This window comes from Leopardus geoffroyi, chromosome C1 (assembly GCF_018350155.1).
Source record: "Leopardus geoffroyi isolate Oge1 chromosome C1, O.geoffroyi_Oge1_pat1.0, whole genome shotgun sequence".
Classification (NCBI taxonomy): Eukaryota; Metazoa; Chordata; class Mammalia; order Carnivora; family Felidae; genus Leopardus; species Leopardus geoffroyi.
The window spans coordinates 144334036-144361245 of record NC_059328.1 but is presented as its reverse complement, the minus strand read 5'-3'; the positions used below and the strand labels follow the sequence as shown (position 1 = coordinate 144361245).

The 27210-nt window shown below is 37.1% G+C and overlaps 1 protein-coding gene and 1 pseudogene across 4 annotated transcripts in view; one reads left to right on the top strand and one right to left on the bottom strand.

The window, feature by feature from the left end:
• GALNT13 (polypeptide N-acetylgalactosaminyltransferase 13) overlaps positions 1–27210 on the bottom strand; it is a 545013-nt gene that overhangs the window by 478037 nt on the left and 39766 nt on the right. The window lies entirely within an intron of this gene.
• On the top strand, positions 3820–13638 carry LOC123596889 (annotated as a pseudogene).

The window sequence follows — 27210 nt, the reverse complement described above, 5'->3', positions numbered from 1 at the left end:
AAAAATGGAAAAGAAGCAAAAAAAGAAAAACAAAAAACAAAACCAAAAGGCCCTCACTGGCATTTAAACCAAGGAAAGTTTGAATATTCATAACATGAAATTTGACTATTAGGAGGCAACCTAGCATGAGATCTAAAATTATATATTGCAGAGTTATAATGCCATGAGTTGGATCTGAGTCCAACACTCACTAATTGTATGGCTTAATTCAAGTTATTTAAATCTTCTGTGCCTCTGTTTTTCTATTCAGAAAATATGAACAATAATAGCTACCTCACAGCCTATGATGAGTATTGAATTAATTAATACATGCAAAACTCTTATAAGAGTGCCTGGAACTTAGGAGGTTCTCAATATACATTACCGATTATTAGTAGTAACAGTAAAATTATTATCAACATGAACATCATCAAGAGAATGAGAAAAAGAGTAAGAATTCTCTGCCTACCTTTCCAGAAGTAGCATATACTCTGTGTGTATTCAGGGTGTCGGGGGACAAGATGAACATCACAAATATATTTAATATTACTATTTATGAGTATTACAAATTACAATATTTTAAATTTAATAATCCAAAATATATTTAGAAGAGTTTCTTTTTTTTTTCTTTTTTTTTTTTTAATATTTCTTCAACGTTTATTTATTTTTGGGACAGAGAGAGACAGAGCATGAACAGGGGAGGGTCAGAGAGAGAGGGAGACACAGAATCGGAAACAGGCTCCAGGCTCTGAGCCATCAGCCCAGAGCCTGACGCGGGGCTCGAACTCCCGGACCGCGAGATCGTGACCTGGCTGAAGTCGGACGCTGAACCGACTGCACCACCCAGGCGCCCCTATTTAGAAGAGTTTCTGACGGAGATGAATTACACAGGATTTTGCAATTGTCAAAACTCGTTGAACTCTACACTTGAGATTCGTGCATTTCATTCTGTGTAAATTACATATATATTTTTAAGGCAAAACAAAATGTTTATGTACCAATCATTTGATTCCCTGATTAATACTTTTCTGACCCCTTTCCTACCATTGTTTTCTCTATGGTAGTGACTTGGGTCTCAGGCTGTTCCTTACAAATACCTTGCCTCTGGGCGTATGCATATGCTATTTTCTCTGTTCACTGATGTGGTTGGTCATGGCTGCCTGCTCTTATTTCCTTCAGATCTTACTTCCCCCTGCTCAAATGTCAAATCTTGGTGAGCTTTCCTATCAACCCATTTAAAATAACACACACAACTTAGTCACTCTGGATTTCTTAACTCATTTAATCTTTCTCGTTTGTACCTCTTACCCCCAAACATATATAAAAAAATTAGTTTTTAAAATTGTTTATTGTCTGTCCCTCCTTATTAAATAGTAAGTTATATGAGAACAATAATTCATATCTCTTATATACCCCCATTCTCCCTCAAATATTTTTACGTTTTTAAAACTCCAGCACTGGTTGTTATGGGCTGAATTTTGCCAAGCCAGAATTTGTATGTGAAGTCCTAATCTCCAAGATTTTAGAATGTGACTGTATTTGGATATACAGTCTTTTAAAAGGTAATTAAGGTAAAATGAGGTCATATGCATTGTCCCTAATCCAAATCATCCTTACAAGAAGAGGCGATTAGGACACAGAGGAGAGACCATGTGAAGACAGAGAAGGCAGCCACCTATATGCCACAGAGAAAGACCTCAGAATGAAATCAGATCTGCTAACACACTGATTTTGGACTTCTACAATCTGTGAGAGAATAAATTTCTGTGTGTAAGCAACCCAATCTGTAATACTTTGTTATGGCAGCCTTATCAATAATACCCAGGTTAAAAATCCAACTCTTCCCTATTCCACTCCTAACACGCAAATAGACGAACATCACCAGAAAGAACCTCCTCAGAATATGCTGCCTGTTCTCATTTTAACTCTATAAATTCACGTCACACTACAAGGAGACTCTCTGTGCTTTGCTGCAATCCTGCAACAGTTCCTACTCAAATCAATCTCCACCTTGCTTGCCTTCCTCAGACGGCCATCTCTGCACTTTTTCCTCTTAGCTTATCATTACACTTCTACACTTAGCAGAGAAGATATAAACAATAAGAAGGGTATTTTGCCTACTGCCATGTTGAATTTATAAATTTTCTTGTTCCTATTTACTGCCAACCCTAAATCTGCAAGTCCCAGGGCTAGAACAGATGACTGTCCTTTTAGGAGGGCAACACCCTCTGCTCTCACATAGGGTTTCACTGATTGCACTTGTCTCTTCTGCATCGTTTTTTCTTCTTTAATAAGTCAATGTTACCAATACGAAGATGCTACATGAATAATACTCTTAAACTAATTTGACCCCACATCCCTCTTCAGTGATTCTTCCAGCACCCTGCTTACCTTTGAAGCAAAACTTCTGGAAAGAATTATGTATAATCACTGTCTATACATCCCATATCCCTAACCTCCTATTCTCTCTTAAACCCAAAAGGCTTTAGCCCCTGCAACTATATGCAAACCTTATTTGATACAGCCAGGGTAATGGTCAAATCCAATGGTCAATCCTCAAGCACCATTTTACATAACTCCTAAACAGCATTTGACATAGCGTGGTCAAAAACCTTGTGCTCTTTTTTGTAAATCTTCTTTATGTCCAGGTGTAGAATTTAATGATTCATCACTTGCATACAATACCCAGTGCTGATCACAAGTGCCCGCCTTAACATCCATCACCTGTTTAACCCATCCCCTGCCCATGTCCCCTTCAGTAACCATCAGTTTGTTCTCTATAGTTAAAAGTCTGCTTGGGGCGCCTGGGTGGCTCAGTCGGTTGAGCGTCCGACTTCGGCTCAGGTCACGATCTCGCGGTCCGTGAGTTCGAGCCCCGCGTCGGGCTCTGGGCTGATGATGGCCCAGAGCCTGGAGCCTGCTTCCGATTCTGTGTCTCCCTCTCTCTCTGACCCTCCCCCGTTCATGCTCTGCCTCTCTCTGTCTCAAAAATAAATAAACGTTAAAAAAGTCTGCTTCTTGGTTTGCCTCTTTTATTTCCCCTTATGTTCATTTGTTTTCTTTCTTAAATTCCACATATGAATGAAATCATACAGTATTTGTCTTTCTCTGATTTATTTTGCTTAGCATAATACTCTGTAGCTCCATCCACATCATTACAAATGGCAAGATTTGTACACATACCACAACTTTTTACCCAATCATCACTCTTTCCATAACTTGGCTAATGTTGATAATGCTGCTACAAACATTGAGGTGAATGTATCCCTTCAAATTAGTATTTTTGTATCCTTTGGGTAAATACCTAGTAGATTAATTGCTGGATTGTAGGGTAGTACTATTTTTAACTTTTTGAGGAACCACCATACTGCTTTCCAGAGTGGCTGCACCAGTTTGCAATCCCACCAACGGTATAAGAGGGTTCCCCTTTCTCCAAATCCTTGACAACACTTGTTTCCCGTGGAACTCTCTTTTCTTTTTTTTTAATTTCTTATTTGATCATGCAGCAAATTCCATTGGCTCTGCTTTCAGATTTGACTCACTTCTTACCAATTCCACTGTTGCCACCAAGCCACCACTCCTAACTCCCTTTTAAAAATACAGCTTTATTGAGATAGAGCATATAGACAATATAATTCACCAATTTAAAGTGTACAATGCAATGGCTTGTAGTACAGTCACAGAGCTATGCACAATTTTAGAACACTTCTGTTACTCCAAAAGAAAACAGTTCCCCTTTGCTATAATCTCCTAATGTTCTCATGGACTCTAGCCCTAGGCAACCACTAATCTAATTTCTGTCTATGTAGAGTTATCCATTCTGAACAGCTCTGTTTGAATATGGCGGTGTTTGGTACAGACACCTAAGTTACCAACCTTCCCAAGTCACAGCCCTACCTGGTCTCAGGTTACAGTGTTGCTGTCTTAGTCCATTCAGCCACCTATGGCCACACCACTGTGGCCCACAAAACTAAACTGGGTCATGTTTTCTTATTTTCAGGCCATCTGCAGTCTGACAATGGTATGTCTTTTGTCACAAAGGCCACCCAACAATGGAATGATAATCATGGTATCAGATGGATTTTCTACACTTCCTACCATTCAAAGTTTTTTGCTGACTGTTGCAATGACGTCCTCAAAAAATGACTGAAAAAAAGATACCTAACCAACCTTCTAATCAACTCCCGGTCCACCCACCTGAGCAAGGCAGTTGGCTTACTAAATTTGGCCTTTCCCCAAAAAGGGGTCTTTTATTGACCACCTACTAATGAAAGGGGTAGGAAATTCCGTAAAACCATTCTGAAAATACGGGATTCCACCCAGTCCATGGCGCTTTTTTTTTTTTTTTTTTTTTTTTTTTTTTGGCCATAGTAAGAACCCCAAGCCAGCCTGACTAATATACCTTTAGGTAACAGCCCAGACAGAAAGGGACTAGAGTATTCAAATTTAATTCTGGGTCATCTTCCTCTTGATCAACATGGTGCCAGAGCACAGGGCAAGAAGCTCTTGGTTGTGTATACTGCTAACTGAATGCCCCTACAGTGGCGCATGTGAGCCAACATGAAGGGAATCTGTAATTTTGTAAAAACATCTTCTTCCTTTTTACATTTAACTCTTCCATATGAAAGGTCTGGATCAGAGTAGGAGATAATTGAAAACAGAGATGCAGCTATATTTATTGAGCTAAGACACACCAAATTTCATGGTTTTCAAGGGAGATTAACAACCTTGACACCTGGGGAGAAAACAGATTGCATTCCAAGAGATGGAGGAAAGGGGTGGGGACAGTTCACGTTCTCCCTGTCACCTCAATCCAGCCTCAGAGCCTGGCAAAATAATCACATGGCCTGCTCGAGTGAACCAGATCTTGTGGCTGGCAGTCTGACTGCTATTTCATTTGTCACCTAAACCTCGATAATTTCTCAAGAGTAGAACTGATTTATAGTCTTTTGTAGGTTTGAATTTTAATATAAGCATGTATTACTTTCAGCATAAAACTATTAACCTAGTTAGAAAAATTTAAGTATTTCTTTAATTTATCCTACAGTTACAATTGAGTGCCTACACAGATGCCATCAATGTGCTTGGCATGAAAGATAAAAGATATAGAAAGACCTAAGCCTTGCCTTCTGGTTTGGGACCCAGTAGGGGAGTCACAGAAGACTATTGGAGTAGAGATAAGAACGGAGATATGTGAAACATTAGGAATGATTCCAATATGTGAAACTCTTTTTAATGTAGTTATTGTATGCAATTATTAATGTGAGACAATGCAGCAAAAAAAAAATGGAATTATTGAGCATAGAGAGATTGAAAGAAGAGTGAAACTCTATATAGAATATTTATAAGGCAGATGCCACTTGTTAAGACAGTCTGTTACACACTGGTCTTTTTAGTCATGATTGGGTATAGGAATATACATTTTATGAAAATGTTACAAATGTCAAAGCCTAAAATATATGTTAATGAGACTTAACAAGCAATAGATTATCATTAAAACATAATGAAATTAAGTCTTCATAAAGAAAGCTTGTAAAAAGTATATATGACCTTCAAAAAGATAATGAAATTCAATAGTTTTAAAAAGTGTATTCGTCAACCTAAAAATTGTTCATCATTTATTTGTTTCAGGTATTTAATGACAGCTCAGTATTCATCTTATAAAATGGCATACCAGTAGTTTAACCTTGTTCATTAATAGTTACCAAGAGGGAAAAACAGAAATCCAAAATGTTCAACTGGATATAAAACCTAGAGATTTAAGACAACAGTAGAGCATTTAGACAGTTCCCAGCAGACATCTGCCAGTGAGCTGGCCATCTTTTGCCATAAATCACATGATTAAAAAGAAAATAAATGTTTCCACTGAGATATCAAATCATTAGAAAACCTTAACCTCAGCTTCCTAGCTGGCCTTAAGGCTTTTCAATTCTTCATAACCAAAGGTGTAAGGAATGAATTACAAGTGTTCTTTATTTGAAATGGGAAGCATACAGAGGCTATTTCTTCTCTAGGCTTTCTTTCCAAAACAGAGGCATTTATTTGTAGAATATAATGAAAAATAATATTAAATTATCTTTAAATCTATATCAGAATCACTCTGCTCCAGCTGGCAATTAGTGGGATACAAAAAAAAAGGGGGGGGAGTCAAAGAAAAGCCCAGAACTCTAGGGCACAAAAGGACCCTAGCAGCACAAAGGAAAAGAAATTTGACCATGGAAAACTCTAGAAAATTGGTTAGAACTTTCTGAAATTTTACCTTAGAGCTATATAAATGTAAATAAAATTTTATTTGCCTGCTTGAATATTTTAATATAGTGAATTTTTAAGCATAATTGATATGTGAAAGAAATGCCCACTCTTTCCAAAAATAACAGGTAAAATATTCAGTCCTCCACTCCAAGGGAAAAGAAAAGTCCGCTGTAATAAAGCTACCATATACTTAGTTATTACTTTGATTTGCAACTTCAGTTTATGTTTTTTTTTTTATTTCCTGCAAGCTTCCTGGCAAAGTTATTAATCATAAATTAAAGGCTTTAAAAGACAGGCAATTAGAGGGAAGACATAAATAAAGAATTAAAAATCAGAATATTGATTAATTAGTCTCCAATTAATTAACAGTAAAGTAAAATTAGTAGATACCCAAAGAATGAAAATTTGTATTCGTATCAGCAAAGCAATCTTGTCTTATCAAATTGCTAAAGAGTGTAACTTGTTAATCAATATAAAGGAATCTAATATAATGGAGTATATAATCCAATAACAGAAAACATAGAAGTATTATAAATTAGGGAAATTTGCCAAAAACACATGATAAAGGGAAAGATATAACTTTTTTCAAGATATAAAAGTTGGGCAGAGATTACCATTAATGTACAAGCAAATGAACAAGCAGACCAAAAACAAAGCAACATTTTCCTTGTCTTCAGGGAAAACTACCTATTAATTCAATTAAGGATTGTGCTAACTGGAGAACTGTACATAAAAAGTAAATACTGGTTTTGACAAAATTATATATTAGCAAAGGTGGGATGAAGTGGGTCCTTTTTTACTTTGTGGGTAATGTAAAATGATAGAAACTTCTTGGGAAAAATGTGGTTTATTAGAAATAAGTATAACTCTATTACCTATTTTCTTAAAAATAATCATATACTTTGAACCAATAATTTCTCTACTGGAAAACTCTCTTTAAAAGCCCTATAGAAGAGAAAACGCTTTATACAGGGAGATGGTATCACATCATTGTTTATTAAAAGGAGTTCAAAATAGATACTAATTGACAGAATATTATGCTGCTGTTAGAAACTTATGCAATTTTGTAATAACATGAAAAACGCTTATATGATACTTGTAAAATTCAACAATTTAACATACACACTTGTTTATAATCACAACTTTTTTTTTTACCTTTTTCTTATAAAAGTACTGGAAAGAACAGAGGCGAATGTGTGGATTTTTTTTCATTCTTCCTATTATTTTTACTAATTTTCAAATTATCCAGAAATAGTATATATTAACTGAATGATGGCAAATATATGTTTTGCCTGAAAGTAAGAAAATTACCACGTAATAGTGATAAAGTATAAAATTCTTAGTGATGTGATATTTGTGCATACGTATACGTGAGTGTATGAGCACACACGGAGCTATGATGAAATGTAACACATAAAGAGAACAGACCCAAAGGACTGTCAAAAGAATTTCACGAAAGACAGTAAGTGAGAAGGAAAAGGAGGGCGGAACTCCCTATTAAAATTAAGCCTGATTTCAGCATTCTGTTTCCAGATTTCTCTTTTTTGTTTCCAAAACTGTCTACTGTTACAGAATCTATGTGACTTTGGAAAGATAAAAGTTAGCCCCCACATAAAATTCTATTAAAACTCTACATTCCTTTCAAGAAACTAGCTAACTTTCCAAACCTGAGTCTCATGCAGGACTCAGGAACTATCTTTTTTTTGGTTGCATTTGTGGTTTTTATTCCAAATAAATACCTCCCCAAAACCATCAGGACCAGTATTTAAAAGCAATGATTGAAATTGGGGAAGACTACTCATTTACTCATTTCTTTTTTTTTTTTCTTTTCAAATTTTTATTTAAATTCTAGTTAATTAACATACAGTGGAATATTGGTTTCAGGAGTAGAATTCAGTGGTCAATCACTTATGTACAATACCCAGTGCTCATCATCATAAGTGCCCTCCTTAATACCCATCAGCCATCTAGCCCATTTCCCACCCACATCCCTCCATCAACCTTCAGTATGTTTTCTATCTTACAGAGCCTTTCATGGTTTGTTTCCCTCTCTCTTTTTCTCTGTCCCATATGTTCATCTGTTTTCTTTCTTAAATTCCACATTTGAGTGAAATCAAATGGTATTTCCCTTTCTATGACTTATTTCACCTAGCATAATACACTCTACAACTACATCATTGGAAGTGGTAAGATTTCATTCTTTGTGATGGCTAATATTCCAATGTGTACATATACTACACATTCTTTATCAATTCATCAGTTGAAGGACATTTGGGCTCTTTCCATAGTTTGCATATTGTTGACAGTGTTGCTGTAAACATTGGGGTGCATGTATCCTTTCAAATCTGTATTTTTGTATTCTTTGGGAAAATACCTAGTAGTAAAATCATTGCATTGTAGGGTAGTGCTATTTTTAACTATCTGAGGAAACTCCATACTATTGTCCAGAGTGGTTGCACCAGTTTGCATTCCGGACACCAGTGCAAGAGGGTTTCTCGCATCCCACCAACACCTTCTGTTTCCTGTGTTGTTAATTTTAGCCACTCTGGTAGGAATGAGGTGGTATCTCATCATGGTTTTGATTTTTAGTTCCCTGATGATGAGTGATATTGAGCATCTTTTCATATGTCTGTCAGCCATGTGTATGTCTTCTCTAGAAAAGTGTCTACACATGTCCTCTGCCCTTTTTATAACTGGATTCTTTGTTTTTGGGGTGTTGAGTTTGAGAAATTTTTTATAGATTTTGGATACTAACCCTTTATCAGATATGTCATTTGCAAATGTCTGCTCCCATTCCTAGGCTACCTTTCAGTTTTGTTGATTGTTTGCTTCATTGTGCAGAAGCTTTTTATCTTGATGAGGTCCCAATCGTTCATTTTTGCTTTTGTTTCCCTTGCCTCTAAAGATGTGCCTAGTAAGAAGTTGCTGCAGCCAAGGTCAGAGAGGTTGCTGCCTGTGTCCTCCTCTGAGGATTTTGGTGGTTTCCTGAAGAAGACTACTCACTTCTAATCACTCTCACTGTTGCAACCTGTATTTCCTCAAATTCAACTAAGAAGAAACAACATGAATGGATTTTATGTTGCTCATGTAAGGAAACTTTAATATATTAAAGACATACCTACTTAAGCCCCAAAAGGCTCTTCCCTTCTATATGATTTAGATTAAAATGGCATACTAAATAAAGTGCCTGAGAACTACAGTGATTGCTGCTACAGAAAAACATGGTCTCCATCAATAGTATCCTGTAATCTGAAAAAAATCATTATTGAGTTAATGACAGAATGATTAGATTCAAAAAGCAAATTACCACGAGCAAAAACTCCCTGTTAAAAGCAAGCACCCATATTATTTGTTTCCACTGAGACAAAAAAATGTAAAAGATGTACTGTACAACAAATATAATCTATCCTATGGTCTGTTTTTAAATGTCTAATCTAAAAATGCTATTGTAAATGACCTTAATTCTCATTTTAATGCAATAATTAAATAATACTAAGTCTCTAGGTCACCAAAAACTCTATGTCCATTTATCACTTTGTGCCAGTCATTGTCAATTAAATCAACTTCTGGAAATATTTTTTTCTTTCAGAATTATTTACCAGAAATGAGCTATGTGGAATATGGTGGGAGGCTGGAGAACAGTGGGGGGCAGGAGAGAAATGATTACCACCCTACTTAATTTTGCCTCAATTGTTAGATATCTTTTCTAGAAATAAGATTTTTGTAGTTTACAATATTGCAGTGAGAAACAATGAGTTATTAATGGACAATTTTTCTTATTACAGTTTATTTGTGAGTCAAAGTTCAAATTCTAAAAGCAAATAGTTCATAAATTTTCTGCAAAGGTTTTATAGTTTTATAGCTCAAATAGCAAAAGTATAATGCTTCAATATCAATAACATCTGGTTCGCCCACGGGAAGATTATACTTTATGTGGCTGGATGGTTATAATGTTTTCTTTTGATTTTGATAATCCTAGTAAATACATTCTAACCACTGATTGACATCCAAACAAATCAGTGAGTGTGCTCCATTACGACATGTCTTATCTATTAATTTCTGCGGAATGAAACATTGTTCAAACTGAGAAAGAAAATGCTAGTATGATTCCTCTGCTGCAAAAAAAAAAAAAAAAATGCAATCAGTATAAAGATGCTCAGATGTCCCACATTCATTCAGAGCTCCACCCCAGCGCAGAACAGTAATCAACATTTTATTTTTCTTTTTGCTCCACATTTCTGGCAGATACCTACAAAGGCAGCAATCTGAATCAATGAAGCCTATTACTGATGCATTGGATCTTTTTACGCCATTTTTAATTCCTGGTTATTCCCACTCTTCTCATTTTATTTAATTATATTTCTCGTTGATCATATTTAAATCTTATTTCTCTTCACCATATTTTTAGATTCATTTTTCACTCATCTCATTTCCTCTCCATAGTCTCCTCCTTTTTTTTTTTTTAACTTATAAAAATCACCTAACCAGGAATTTTCACTTCAATTTGAAATCGGCTCTGCGGGATATATCATCAGATGTTTCTTCCATTCTTTCCCCAACTTTCCAGTTCTTGTCTTCCTTTTCTGTGGAGATGACACCATCTCCCCTGGCTACCCCAAAGTTCCCCCATCATCTCCACTTGCCATTTTACAGAAACTCCTTTTCTCTTATTCCAGGCCTGACTGTATATTCTCAGTTCCTTCTTCATTTCAAACGAAACCAAAATGGTAATTTTAACACCTAAGAAAGACTGTGTTTATAGTCATGGGCCAATCAAGTGCGAGTACTGAGATGCTGAAATAACAGCACAGGTATCACAACAATAAATATTTGTACCAAAGAGACAGAAATACATAAAGTGTTGGGGTGTTTTGTTTTATTTCTTTTTCTCTAAACTTCATCACAATATAGTATGGTTAGGAGTATTACACAGACTTTAAGTCCTCACCTCCACCACCGTTTCATTTGGAGATACTGCAGAGATTAATTTGCCCAGGCTAACCCCAGTTGTTCCCAGGTTTACAAAATGGCAATAAGAACAATACCTGCTTATAAGGGCATGGTAAAGTTACGTACATAGAATGAGAATCAGAGGAAATGGGACACAGTAACTGATCAGTACATGTTAGCTATCACTATTATTGTGATCGATATTATGAACAAAATAATTTGTTAGTACAACTCAAAGAGAAGCATTTAAGATTTATTCAAATAGAAGCTATTTATTTCTCTCATTTGGCAAAGTGAAGTACCTATATGCTTCCAACCCTTTGCTAGATGCGGGACAACTTACTTCACTGAGCTTATAATACAGCAATTCCAGATAAAATCAAAGACCTGTTCGAGATTAAGATTTCTGGGACCAACGCCACTGTTAAGAGTATTGATGCCTTGACTCACTTCCAGTGGCCTGCCTCACGGCCCACGGGCTTTGCTGTTGCCCCGCAGAACTGCTTCCATTACAGTCCTTCACCAAATGAGGCCAGTGTCCACAACACTGGCTCCTCATCTCACTCAGGCCTATCCCAAAGACTTAAATTTGGTGTGAAGGCCCAAGCCTTAATGCTTCAAGGTGTAGACCTTTTACCAGATGTTGTAGCCATTGCTGTGGGGCCAAAGGGAAGAACAGTGATTACTGAACAGAGTTGGGGAAATCCCAGAGTAAAAAAAGATGGTGTGACTGTTGCAAAGTCCACTGACTTAAAAGGTAAATATAAAAATACTGGTGCTAAATTTGTTCAGGATTTTGCCGATAACACAATTGAAGAGGCTGGAGGTGGCACTACTGCTGCTAGTGTCCTGGCACGCTCTATTGCCAAAGAAGTCTTCGAGGAGATTAGCAAAGGTGCTAATCCTATGGAAATCAGGAGAGGTGTCATGTCAGCTGTTAATGCTGCAATTGCTAAACTAAGAAGCAGTCTAAATCCGTGAATACCCCTGAAGAAATTGCTCAGATTGCTATGATTTCTGCAAATTGAGACAAAGGAATTGTCAACATCGTTTCTGATGCAATGAAAAGGTTTGGAAGAAAGGGTGTCATTATAGTAACGGATAGAAAAACACTAAAGGATGAATTAGAAATTACTGAAGGCATGAAGTTTGATCGAGGTTATATTTCTCTAAACTTTGTTAGTACATAAAAAGGCCAGAAATGTAAATTCTAAGATGCCTATGTTGTATTGAGCAAAAAGAAAATTTCCAACGTTCAGTCCATCGTACCTGCTCTTGAAATTGCCAACGCTCATCATAAGCCTTTGGTCATAAGATGCTGAAGATGTTAATGGAGAAGCTCTGAGGATACTGGTTTTGAATAAGCTAAAAGTTGGTCTTCAGGTTGTAGCAAGTCAAAGTTTCAGGTTTTGGTGACAATAGAAAGAACCAGCTTAAAGATGTGGCTGTTACTACTGATGGTGCAGTGTTGGGAGAAGAAGGATTGCCTCTAAATCTTAAAGATGTTCATCCTCACAACTTAGTAAAATTAGGAGAGGTCATCATGACGAAAGATGACAAGGCTCACAATAAAAAACGTATTCAAGAAATCACTGAGCAGTTAGATAGCACAACTAGTGAATATGAAAAGGAAGAACTGAGTGAATATCTGACAAAACTCTCAGATGGAGCAGGTGTGCTGAAGTTTGGTGAGACAAATGATGTTGAAGTGAGTGGAAAGAAGGAATTACAGATGCCCTCAATGCTACACGAGCTGCTGTTGAAGAAGGCACTGTTCTGGGAGAGGGTTGTGCCCTGCTTCAGTGCATTCCAGCCTTGGATTCCATAACTCCAGCTAATGAAGATCAGAAAATTGGTACAGACATTATTAAGAGAATACTCAAAATTCCTGCAATGACCATTTCTGAAAATGCAGGTGTTGAAGGACCATTGATAGTTGTGAAAACTATGCAAAAGTTCCTCAGAAGTTGGTTATAATGCTATGCATGGAGATTTTGTGAATATGGTTGAAAAAGGAATCGCTGATCCAACTATGGTTGTTAAAATTGCTTTACTGAAGGCTGCTGCGGTGGCCTCTCAGTTCACTACAGCGGAAGTTGTGGTCACCGGAATTCCTAAAGTGAAGGACCCTGGAATGGGCAGAATGGGTGGAAGGGGAGGTGGTGTGGGAGGTGGCATGTTCTAATTCCTAAAATAGTGCTTTACCATTATGAATGAACTGTGAGAGGGCACTCAAGGCAGAGGTTCTCAACAATAACTTCAGAAAAGTCAGATGAAGGAAATGACCGGAGAAAAGGCTCGCTGTTATTTAAGAAAATCACTATAACCATCGGTTAACTGGTTTCAGTTGACAACAATATAACGGTTTACTGCAGTCATTGTCCATGCTTCTGGATAATTTATTTTGTATTTTTGAATAAAAAGACATTTGTACATTCCCGATAACCGAGTGTCAGAGCTATGTACCAATGCACCGCTTTCAACTTAAATCACTGAGGCATTTTTACTACCATTCTGTTAAAAGCAGGATTTTGGTGCTTGCAATCACCCCATCACCAGATGAAAAGTTAAGAAACAGCCTTTCTGTAGAGAGTAAGAATAATTGTGTACAAAGTAGAGAAATATCCAATTATGTGACAACTTTTCTGTAAAAAAAATATTTAAAGTTTTAAAAGAGAGTACTGATTTTATTTTTATTTTGTTCTTTATGCATTTCATCACTTTTTTTATACTTTGAAAGATTAAGTTTACTATAAAAAAAATAGGAGTATGCATAAATTTGCTGGTAGACTGATGATCCAGAGGCTCCTGCGGGACACACAGGTGGAGCTGCCAAGGCAGGTGAGTATAAGAAACGAATTTCAGGGGAGGGAAAGCTGGGGAGTCAGCAAACCAGCGTTAACTAAAGCCATGGAAGTTGGACAAATGTGTTCAGTGAGAGTGTGAGTGTAAGGGGAAGAAAAAAGAGGGTGCCACAAAGAACCTTATAGAGTACCAATTTAAAAGAAAGGTAAGCCCACAGGTAAGAATGGGCAAGGGCTATCCGGGGAAGAAAGAAAAACAGAAACAAAAACAGGAGCACACAACATTGTAAATTCCAACAGAAAGATTGTTTTAAAAGAGAGGAAGTGATCAATGGTACAAAGTTATGCCAAGAGATCAAAAACATATGTTCTCTAGACACCCCCAGAACTAATTTTTGTGGCCTTAGAACAACTTCAGACAAACAGAAAAAGCAAGTGCCTGGTATGTTCTGGGGTGAGTGGAGCAGGTTTAAGACTGAGAATATACATATTCTGGGAAACGTCTAGCTATGAGTAGAGACAAGAGTTCCCGGGTAGGTGAAAATGGACTTGGAATAAAGGGAGGATTTGTGCAGGGATGCAGGTTTGTTTATAAGGGGAACGATCCTTTGACATGTCTAATGCCAATGGGAAGAAATCAGGAAATCAGGGGAGAGGAAGAAGGCTAAAGATGCAGAAGAAAGAAAATACTTCTTTGAGTTAGGGCTTTTAGAACATACACAGGTACAAGATCCAGAACATGCATGAAGGCTTTGGCTTAAAGAGGAAGAAGCTTCAGAAGGGAAGAATGAAAGAATGTGTGGGTAGTGGTAAATTAGCAGGAGCTTCCTGGCTCACAGAGGCTGTTTTCCCTGTATGTCAGCAGTTAAGAAAGAAGAAAGGAGAGTAGAGCATAGTAAAGTAGAAAAGCTTTTATATAAAACTGAGGAGAATGGGGGAGCCTGGGTGGCTCAGTTGTTTAAGTGTCCGACTTCAGTTCAGGTCACGATCTCAGGGTTTGTGAGTTCCAGCCCCCTGTTGGGCTCTGTGCTGACTGCTCTGAGCCGGGAGCCTGCTTCAGATTCTGTCTCCCTCTCTCTCTGACCCTCCCCCACTCGCGCTCTCTCTGTCTCTCTCTCTCAAAAGTAAATAAACTTAAAAAAAAAAGAACTGTGGAGAATGGAAGACAGATTTCCAGAAAAATACATAAAAGTTGCATCTCAGAGTGGAGGGCTCAGCTGAGGTCATCATCCCAGATTTTTGCCCCATCTCCTTGGTTGGCAGCACCTCCTCTGATGCCCTCCCAGAGGACTTCGGCACGCCTCCCTCGCTCTTCCTTTTTACTTCTACCTTCCAAGAAGAGGAATAATTCCAGGTGGTGAGGATTTCACGTTGTATTTTCCATCTTTTTTAAAGAAAGTATATCAATTTAAAAGTGAGATTGTTTTCAGCATGACCAAATCAGATATAATACTGTCTGATTCAAATCTCAATGAACTTTTAGTCAGCATGGCTTGAATGTGCTGAAAATGACTTAATGATGATGCATCTTACCAAACCTTTGCACTCATACCTGTAGACACAGCGAGGGAGGAAAACACAGCGAAGGAAGTAGAAACCCCAAGAATTTCACTCTAAACTAGCTGCATGTTGCTAGGAAAAATATTGTTTGTGGTCATGACCAATATGTATAAATGTTCAAGTGGCACTCTTGATTTTTCTGTCTCCCTCCTCCCTTCCTCTCCTTCAGCTGGACCCTTCTGTTTCCAAGATACCTTCTAGTCTGAGTCTTTGCTGCTCAATTGGGTGTCTCCAGTACTGACTGAGGTTGCCTGGCAACATGACCAATAGAACATTCACCAGCCTGTGTGGCAGCTCTATTTTTTGGTTCGCAGGTGGGGGATTTGGATAGAACTGTATGAGGTTTCCGCTTTGCAATTCTGTTTGATTTCAGTGAGCATCTAATGAAGTTTATTACTTACAATATCATTATTATAGTTTATTGCATTATTCAGCATTGTACAGAGGTTTTTATTTGTCATCATAATTGTTAATACTTCCAGCAAATTTATAAGATTGGAACTGTGCTTCAAAATACTTAATTACTTTTTGGAAGCTTATTAGCATAAAGACAAAATTTTTTTTAAATATTAAAAACCAAAAGGTTATTGACAGGGAGAGAAGTACGGGCAACTTCTTGGGATTGGTTCTATATCTTGGTCTGGGTAGTAGTAACACAAGTGTGTAGCTATGTAAAAAGTACAGATATACCAATCTGTATACTTAATATTAGTGCACTTTGCACACTTTAATATACATACAGCATTTTTTGAGAGTTTTAAAAAGTAGTGACAAGATGAATAAATATACATACGCATATAGAAACAGAAGCTATATAAGCTTGATACATTTTAGTTTGGGAATAAAAATAATCCCCAGGCTTTTATCACGGAACATAGTATCTTCTTAAAGACTGGGCATCGCTACTGCATTTAATCACTTTAACAATAGAGACTATTTGGCCATATGGCAACCATGCTTTAACTAATAACTTGCTATTTATAGAAAAGGAGCTTTAACTGTCAATTCAGATGGGCAAATTGAGGAGAGCAGACAGCACTAATAGCCACACACTGCAAAAGATTTGCTATTTGCTTCAGCCACACTGGAACGAAGCGGAATGCCTCAGATACAAAGATCACATCCAGAAATTTATCTCAAGAAGACACTTCATGCACAAAGTCATAGATATGCCTTGCTAGTCTGGTTTCTGAAGTGTCTAAGACCAATAACATCCTACAACGTAATGTGTACAGAAAAATAGATTTGCAAAATGTAACATAAAGTTAAAAAGAGAGGTCTGGGGCACCTGGGTGGCTCAGTCAGCCGAGCATCGGACTCTTTCCCAAAGTGACACACTTTCTCTAAGCAAGCAATCTCCACAACCAGAACTGGAAGCCAGTTTTCTAAATACAACACCATGTTGTTGTTCAGTTACTACCTATTTTTCATTTCAGAACTGGCAAAACTTCACAACAAAGCCAGATCCTGTAAAAATTCAACTTTGATTCGAGTAATTAAGTCTTTATCATTTTATTTGATGATCTTTAGGATGTTTCTTTTGACAAGAGGCTATGTCTGGGGCAAGGAGAACTGCATAGAATCATGGTGCTTTAAAGCTGTCACATAGGTGGTGGAGGTCAGTTCAGCTACCTAACTGCTTTGTCAGCTGACAAAACTGATGTCCAGAGGGTTAGAATGACTTTCACAAGTTTCATAACTTTTAATAGTAGAATTCAAACTGGAAGTCATCTTATCTGTCTCTTGGTTCGACATTACATAAAGTGCTGCTATCAGAAACCTAAATTTTGAGCAATATTTCACTATGGTTCAAAGCATAAAAATGATATATTTAAAGGGTAGAAATGGAGACTCTCAATCCCATCTAAAAGATAAAGCTTCATCCAAGAAAAACAAGGTAAATTGCCTTCCTGCCCTATCAATCAGTATTAGGCTTGGATAAACTCTGTCCTCCCTTAAATAACTGAATCTAATGTTAATATAAGATGAGTAATATAAAACATACTATTTATTGATCCTTTCCTATGTGACAGACCCTTTGCATATATTATCATATTTTATCCTCACCGAAATGTTTTAAGATACTAATTATCATACCCCTTTACAACTGAGAAAGTAGAACAAGTTAGGATAAGAACCTTGGCTCAAGGTCACATAACTAGCAATTTGCAGAGCTGAGATCAGAACCCAGAGATCAACATCTCTGTTTTATGATAGAATCTGTGCATTTTAACGCACATCATCCTGCTTCAGAAATTAGATTACCAGAATGCATTTTGCCCCTCTTCTAATTGCGAGTGAGATTGCTAAGAGCCCACCAAATAGCTATCATCGTCTCCCCTACTAGGGACATATTCAGAGCCATTGTGTGTGCAGCAAAAATACTATGCACATCAGCTACTTTTGCAACAAAGAGTAATGATGCTTAGGTAGAAACTATTGGGTAGAGTTTACACAGAATTTCCTTGAAGAAAGCTAAATCAGCTGGTAGCATGCCCCTTTGCTATTGCAGTATTTTTTTTTTCCATTCTTGCTGCATAGAATACAAATACAACGGATAGCTGTGCTCCAGTAGTCATGATAAACCACTGGAAAACCCTTGAGGATGAAGTCATATGGCCAAGATGGTAGAATAGGACAACAGAAGGAGACTAGATTCTCTAATGAACAAGGTACCACAATCCCAGCTCCACAATGCCAGTGGCCAGAGTTCCTTTTGCAGGAAAAAACTTGAACTTCACCTTATTTAAAACAATGAAATCTTGTTACACATAATCCGTTGAGCTTCAATTGCTCACAAAACAGTGATAGCAACAACTCACTTTTGTGTGGAAATGCTACTGAAGATAGCATTAATTTGAGATTTCTGGCTCCAGTAATTGCCGACTAAGTAATGTAAAGGAAAAAACTCATCTTGCTTTGGAACACTTGAAAAGTTGAGTTAAAATATATGTGAAAAAAATGCAGTTTTGCTTCTAATACTTTGAAAGTCAAAAGCCACCAGAGAATATTGCTCTTACCCTAACAGTAAGAAAAGGCCAGATAATCTACAAAATAATAACTTTTCTTGAGCTCATAAGAGAGCTGGAGTTGCAAGGCAAAGAGATTAACCAAATTTCAAAGGGTAACAGCCATTCTGAGGAGAGACAGGACATATGAGCCTTTTTACCTTTGATAGAACATGAGAGGAACAGGTGCTCATTATGAAAGAAGGTAAGAAGAAAATAGCTAAAATTGTAACAAATACTTGAAGGCCAGAATGGGTCACCAGAACAATATAGACACCCTGGGATCACCCAGACACAAAGGAATATGCATTCATGTGTAAGCATTTTTTTTTTTTTTTCAGACGTCTACCAGCTGCTTAGCAGAAAGACTGAGGTCAAGGCAGGAGACCAGAAAAAGCACTTTGGTGTCACAAAAACACAAAATCTTTTCTGATTCCCCAGACCCTTCTCTAATGCAAAGCAAAACTTAGCCTTTTAGGACACAAAGCAGAGATCTGCTACCACTGGGGGAAGAACAGGAACCTCTTCCACCAAAGAACCCCACAGAGACAAGTAAAAGTTTGGGCGGGCACCATGGGAGGAATGGGCAGGAATGCAGAAACAGCCATTCTCCCAAGTTCCAGATGCGCAAGGCATGTCTAAGGTTAAGACTGGAGGAAAGGAACCCAGGACCCTCCTGCACCCACCAGGAGCACTATTCTTGGTAACAAGCAATAGTGCTCTGCCACTTGGGAGTACAAGGGTGCAACAAGGACTTTGCTACGGAAGCATGGGAGACATCCTAAAAGAGGGAAGGGTAGAGAACAAACAAAAAATCCTCTGGCTCTCTAGGTCCCACAGTAAGCCCAAGAAAGCAGTAGCTCTGCTTCTGGAACGTGACATCTGTGAAAAAAACAATCAATCAATATAAATCATCAGATTAACAAAGTAAAAACAGAAAAATTGGGTGCCTGGGTGGCTCAGTCGGTTGAGCATCCGACTTTGGCTCAGGTCATGATCTTCCAGTCTGTGTGTTAGAGCCCCATGTGGGGCTCTGTGCTGACAGCTCTCGGAGCCTGGAGCCTACTTCAGATTCTGTATCTCTTTCTCTTTCTGCCCCTCCCTGGCTCATGCTCTGTTTCTCTATCTCTCAAAAATAAATAAACATTAAAAAAATTTTTAAATCATTTGATAATCTCAATAGATACAAAGGAAGCATTTGATAAAATGCAAAACCCAGTTATGATTAAAAATCCCAGCAAAACAAGAGAAAAATAAATTTCTCTAATGTATGATATTTATCAAAATTAGTACAGTAAATAGCATTCTTAACAGTAAAATGGTGACAGTATTGCCTTTAACTTGGGAATAAGAGCAGAATTTCCACTCCTCCCACTTCTTTCATTCAGCATTGCTCTGGACATTGCAGCCAATTGAATAAAATATGAAAAAGAAAAGTGTAAAGCTTGAAAAGTATTAAATAATATTATCTTTGATCAGAGAAAACATAGCTCTTTATATAGAAAATCCAAAAGAACCTATTTAAAATATTAGAATTAGGGGCGCCTGGGTGGCGCAGTCGGTTAAGCGTCCGACTTCAGCCAGGTCACGATCTCGCGGTCCGTGAGTTCGAGCCCCGCGTCAGGCTCTGGGCTGATGGCTCAGAGCCTGGAGCCTGTTTCCGATTCTGTGTCTCCCTCTCTCTCTGCCCCTCTCCTGTTCATGCTCTGTCTCTCTCTGTCCCAAAAATAAATAAACGTTGGAAAAAAAAAATTAAAAAAAAAAAATATTAGAATTAATAAGTGAGTTTATGATCTGCTGCAGGCAAGCTCAATATTTAAAAAAAACTATTCAAGGAAGAAAAAGAAAATAAGGTTTTTAAAATCAGATAATATATAAGAATATTTGACTGCATAAAACATCTAGGACAAATTAACTACAATGTACAAGACATATATGATTGAGAGAAATTAAAAAGACCTATATAAATGAAGTATATATACTATGTTCAGAGATGTAAAAAGTCAATATTTTAAGCATACTAAGTCTTTAAAAATATACTTAACAATAGATTGAATGCAATTCCAACTAAAATCCCAACAATTATTTTTTGTGTGTCAAACTTGACAGAGTAATTCTAAAATTTGTATGAAATAAGGCAAGGTCAAGAACCCTGGAATAAAAACATAGTGAGGGAACTTGTTTTAATAGATAATATAAATAATTTAAAAATGACAATAGTTAAAATAGTGGCTTAATTAGAAAGAAGAAATTAATAGCCCAAATAAAAGTAATAGTAGGCCCCCAAAACACAGACATATACAGCACTTAATTTATGATAAAGATGGCATTTGAGAGCAGTGGGCAAAGAGAGGAATTTTCAGCATGATTCTGTAACAACTGGATATCCAGCTGGAAGAAAAAATAGGACTTGACTTCTACCTCAAACCAGCCACAAAAATAAATTTAAAGGAAATGATCTAAATGTAAAGAGGCAAAAATATGATTATAATTAAAATTAGAAACTTTTCCTCATCAAAAACTCCATTAAGAAATTGAGAAAGTTGGGGCATCTGGGTGGCTCAACCTGTTAAGCACCCAACTCTTAATTTCAACTCAGGTTGTAATCTCACAATTCATGAGAGCTGTCAGCACAGAGCCTGCTTGGGATTCTCTCCCTCCCTCTCTCCCTCCCTCCTTCTCTCTGTCTCTTTCTCTCTCCCTGCCCCCCCCAAAAATAAATAAATTAACTTTAAATAAAAGAAAAAAGACATTGAAAAAGCAAGTCGCAGAGAAGAAAAGGTATTTTCAATATGTAATTGAAAGGGGACTCAATTAAAATACAATTAACTTCTGCATATTAACAATAAAAAAAGTAGGCAAGACACTTGAACAGGCAACTTACAGACAATAATATCTATATGGCAATTAAACCGCATAACAAAACCACATATACAATAGGGAAATGTAAACTCTGTTCTCATCAGAATGGCTACAACTAAAAAGACTATACCAAGCATGGATACAGATGAAACAAAGGGAACTCTCATACACTACTGACTATAATGTAATTAGTGTAACTACTTTGGAAAACTGTTTAACAGTATCTACTAAAATCGAAAAGTTGTATTCGATATAACTGAGCAATTTCATCACTAACAGTAATGCATGGATATGTACAGCAAAACATATTTAAAAGAATGTTCATAGCAGCACTATTCATCATTGCCCAAACCCAGAAATAGCTCAAATGTCCATCAACAATACATGGATAAATACTGTAGTATTTTTCTACAATGGCACACTACCTAGCAATGAAAATTAATGAATCACACAAAAACATTAATGAAACTTAGATATATAAATTCAGGAATGCATGTTGTATGACTTACATATATAGATTTAAAAAATCAAGCTAAACTAACATTTTGTATTTAGGGATGCATGATAAAATGTTAAAACTACAATGGACAAGCAAGGAAGTGATTATGAAAGTCATGAAAAAGTTACCCTTATGGAATTGATGGAAGAGGAGTAATGTTTAGAGGCAAACAACAGAATTTTTGAGATGTAGAAAATATTCTATTTCTTTTTTTGTAAGTTTATTTATTTATTTTGAGAGAGAGAGAGAGAGAGAGAGAGAACATCTGTGAGCAGGGGAGGGGCAGAGAGAGAGAGGGAGGGAGAGAATCCCAAGCAGGCTCCATGCTGTCAGTGCACAGCCTGAAAAAGAGGCTCCATCTCACAAATGGTGAGATCATGACCTGAGTTGAAATCAAGATTCAGACACTTAACTGACTGAGCCCCCTGGGTGTTCCAGAAAATGTTCTATTTCTTGATCTGCACAATGAAGTTACATGGGTCTTTGCTTGTAAAGTTCATTGTTTTGTGCTCATAATGCATACAAATTCACAGTAAACACATGCAAAATGTCAATAATTGTGGAATTAAATCTTATAAATTTAAAATTATGATAAATGAGATAGAGTTCCATGAACATAAGTAACATATATTGAGAATTTACTATGTGTCAGGGATCACTGTAAGTGCTTTATCTTTTTTTGTTTGTTTGTTTTTAAATTTTTTAAGTTTATTTATTTATTTTGAGAGACACAGTGATGGCACTAGTAGGAGATGGCCAGAGGCGGCGGGGGGGGGGGGGGAGACAGAGAGAGAGAGAGAGAGAGAGAGAGAATCCCAAGCAATCTCTGTGCTGCCATCACAGAGCCCAATCCAGGGCTTGAACCCATGAACCATGAGATCATGACCTGAGCCAAAACCAAGAGCCAGACACTTAACCAACTGAGCCACCCAAGGGTCCCTGTAGGTGCTTTACCTTATTTAACTTTCACAATTATTCAGAAAACATACTACTTCTCCTATCACATTTCAAAGGTGAAGAAACTGAGGCCAGAGAGCTTACATACTTGACACACGAAAAGTCACACAGCTAAAGTCACGTAGCTAAAATCTCACATTACAAAAGTCACATGGCTAAAGACACCTCATTCTGGGATCTGAACCCATGCAACGGTATGGTTCTGGAGGCCAGGCTTTTAAGCAGCATATTATGCTACTTCTCCAATATAGGAAAAGAGAGATACTCTCTATGTTGGGTGTTAGTTTTTTTCCCTTGTCAAAATTATTGTTTAGTATGATGGTAAACTAACTCTAAAATATTGGTCTTTCATGCACCCAAGATATTTAATCTTTAATTTAGCACTCTATCCTTGTTTCAGTTTAAGCTCTGCTAAGGAAGGAAGACAAATCATATTAAGATGACATATTTACTATTCTAATTTATAATTGAGCAATATCATAAATTACACCGTTCCTGTTGCCCAGCATAGGAATGAATGTATCTAAGAGATTCATCACTAACCATAAGGGATACTTCTCCCTAAAAGTCAGAAGATGTTTCTCCCTACCCCAAAGACTTAACTGAAGAACGGGCAAACCCTGAAGAAAAACAAAACAAAACAAAATAAAACAAAATAAATAAACAAATAACAACTATTTATCTGACTATTGGTAATGTCATTTTCCAGTTCATTCAACCTGGAAATCTCAGTTATTTTTTACAGAAATGATGTGCAGTGGTTACAGATTCTGGAGCTTGACTTAACACGTTCAAGTGTCACCTTGGCTATTTTCTAGATATTTAACCAACAACAATTTACTTGGCTAAATTCTGCCTCAGTTTTCTCTTGTGCAAAATGGGGATGACATCAGTATCTACCTCTCAGAGTTGTCTGATATAAAATTAAATGACAGATATAAGTTATTTAAAACAGAGTCTGTTACACAGCAAATACCACACAAGGGATTCTGGTTATTATTACTCCCTGTCCCCATCTCCTTCAAAGTCTCACCTCCATCTAGTCCTTGTCTCTATTCCCACTGGCTGCTACCTCAGGTCTTACCCTCCACTCTTATTCTTATACTGCTCTATTTTCCTAAAATTTGTTATCGTATCTACAAGTCTTCCAACTGGAATCCACTGTGAAGACACCACCAGGCTAGTATTCAAATAGAAATTTTTGTTCACATGATTGGCCTTCCCAAAATATTCTTTGTTTTTTTTTTCTATTGCCTACCAATTAAATTCAAAGTTCTAAATGTGTTTATCACTATTTCCTACAGCCTAGCCCCAGCCTTAATTTTCCAGTGTTATCTGTTTTGAGACCAACACAGGAAACTTATCCTGCTGCCTAATTAATGTCAAGTACGCCACTTCAATTCTAAGCTCTTTTATGCCATTTCCTTGACTTCTCAGTGAACATTTTCCACCTGCACCAAGATCTAGTGCAAATGCAACCTCCATGATGAAATCTTGAGCGAATGTTGTTCAGAATTAAACCTTTCTTAAATCTCCTCTAATGCTTTATTCTTTTTCAGGTATAGGGACTTGTTTTTTTATTATTTCTCAAATTATTTAAATGGCTTTATCAATTCGCTTACTTTAGGCCATTCTCCTGACACCATATCCTAATACCACATCCTTCGTTTATGCCTGCGCCTATGTTATTTCCTTAAATTGAACACAGAATTTTCTTGAGTCATTTTTGTCTTTCCCTCCTACTTGCTGCTCTAGTACTAAACCAGCATGGTTTCTCATATTAGCAGAGCATGCAATTAATATCTATTGAATGAAGTGAAATATTATCACTAAATGTAATCACTAGCTTTGTTTTTCAGAGACCAAACACGAAAATTGAAAGAAGCAGCATTCTGTAAGTCCTTTATTCTCAAAACCAACAGTAGTGTGAGAACACAGAGTGACCTATTCTCTCTTAGGGCAATAATATTTTAAATACCAGTAAGTTCGAAAATATCCCTCAGGTAAAATGTTGCTGGCAGTTTGTTTCAAGAAGTTATGTGTAAAAGGACTGGGATCAATGGATGATTGAAATGGAAAAAGATGAAGATCACCAAAGAGATGGAAAGGGAAAGTATCAGTGTGGTCAGCGTGGTGTCGTAAGCACGTCCCTCGGTGATGACACACTTTACGAGGACAAATAGGGAGGGCGATAATTAAGTCTATCTAAACTCTTCATTCCATTGCATGAAATGGCAGGAGAACTGCAGGAAAACAGTGTGGTTAGGCATTTCAAATTCTGAGGAGAAGCATAAGATACGGTCTCTGCCTTAGAGAGGGAACTTTTTCACTTTTTAAGTTTTCTTTACACAAGCAGCATTTTTTAAAGGCGATTTGTTTCAGATTGCCAAGTGGTCCTATTAGCAATATGTAACAGCGAGAAACTTAGCATGTCTGATTTCATACTGCTATTTCCTTTGCTGCTGTGATATATAGTTTAGTAATTCCGCTTAGCCCTGTATGTAGGCACGTTACAGCTAAGATCTGCAGAAACTACTCTTTACCCAAAACCTACTTCACCCAGCATATAAGGAAGTACACAAATGATTATTCTATGATTAAGACTTACAGGAATGGCATGACCAGATTCCTGTGCACAAAGATGAACTGAGCAAGGACAAAGAAGTTACATGACCTTTCTTGGATTTCTACAGATATTAGTGACCTTTTGATTCCAACTCCTTCTACCATTCCCTTTTGCTAATGTACAAGCAACTCAAATTCTATGCTGAGGGAAGATGCTTCTCTGGGATGGTAGTCTGCCATTTCCTCAGTTTGCTGTCTTTCTGAATAAAGTCGCTTTCCTTGCCCCAACCCCTTGCCTCTTGACTTACAGCCTGTCCCGTGGGAGCAGAATAAGTTTGGGCTGGGTTACAAAAGAAAGGCAATTATTTATTTTAGTTGAAATTCAATAATCAACTACTTATATACTAAAGAATTCTTATGTATGATCTGAGGTTTGGGAGCAGTGTTTTTATGCAAATAAAAGAAAGTTACATCAACCACAAATTTTCAGTCCTTAACACTCAAGTGAAAAGTATAAAGAAACAGGACTTTAGAATTGGATCAGCCTCAAAGCTTCTTTGCCATGAATGATACATTGAAACTTCCTATTGTGCATTTTCCTCAAACAAAACAATGGGGACAATAACATACCTACCTCATCATATTATTGCTTAGATTAAATGAGATATTGAATGCAAAGTACATGGAATAGAGTAAATACTCAATAAATTTTGCTTCCTTGTCCACATGGCTTCAATGTCCATAAATTGTTTCATAAAGCATCAGATGAGATTATGACCTCAAGTTAATTGACCATCATTTCAACTATTTTCTTTACTTTATATCTGTAAGTTTGTCCTGTCTCTTTCAAAATAAGCATTTCAGACTCTGGAAACACTTCACACTGCCTCTTCTTTTCTCCAAAAAGCACACACGTTTCAGCCTAGATATACAAACAACACACAATAGGATATATATGTGTGCTGATTTTATATACTGTATATTTACATGCTGATTACCTAAATGGTTTGTTTCTTCACTAAAAGTTAAAAGATGTCTACATTTATAAAGAAGGCTGAACTTTAGTTTCTTCTGGCACATGTCAATCAACAGTATTCACTGAGTACTTTTGTGGTGTACTTTATGTAACGTTAGGATGCTTATTAACAAATATACTTAAATTGAATTATCAACTTGCTTTGTACCTGGAATTGTGCTATACTTTACATGTGTTAACACACTACAAACGAAATAGTTCCTAATCTTACATCCATTTTATTTTTTTATATTAAATGTAATTTATTGTCAAATTGTTTTCCATACAACACCCAGTGCTCATCCCAACAGCTGCCCTCCTCAATGCCCATCACCCATTTTCCCTGTCATCCCACCCCCCATCAACCCTCAGTTTGTTCTCAGTATTTAACAGTCTCTTATGGTTTGCCTCCGTCCCTCTCTGTAACTTTTTCCCCCTTCCCCTCCCCCATGGTCTTCTGTTAAGTTTCTCAGAATCCACATATGAGTGAAAACATATGGTATCTGTCTTTCTCTGCCTGACTTATTTCACTTAGCATAATACCCTCCAGTTCCATCTAATCTTACATACATTCTAAAGAAACATTAAGTATTTTTTTTTTGACAGAGAGAAAGAGCAAGCAAGGGAGAGAGGCAGAGGGAGAGGGAGGAGGGAGGGGGAGAGAGAGAGAGAGAGAGAGAGCGAGCAGAGCCAGACATGGGGTTCGATCCCACAAACCTGGGATCATGACCTGAGCCAAAATTGAGAGTCGGACCCTCA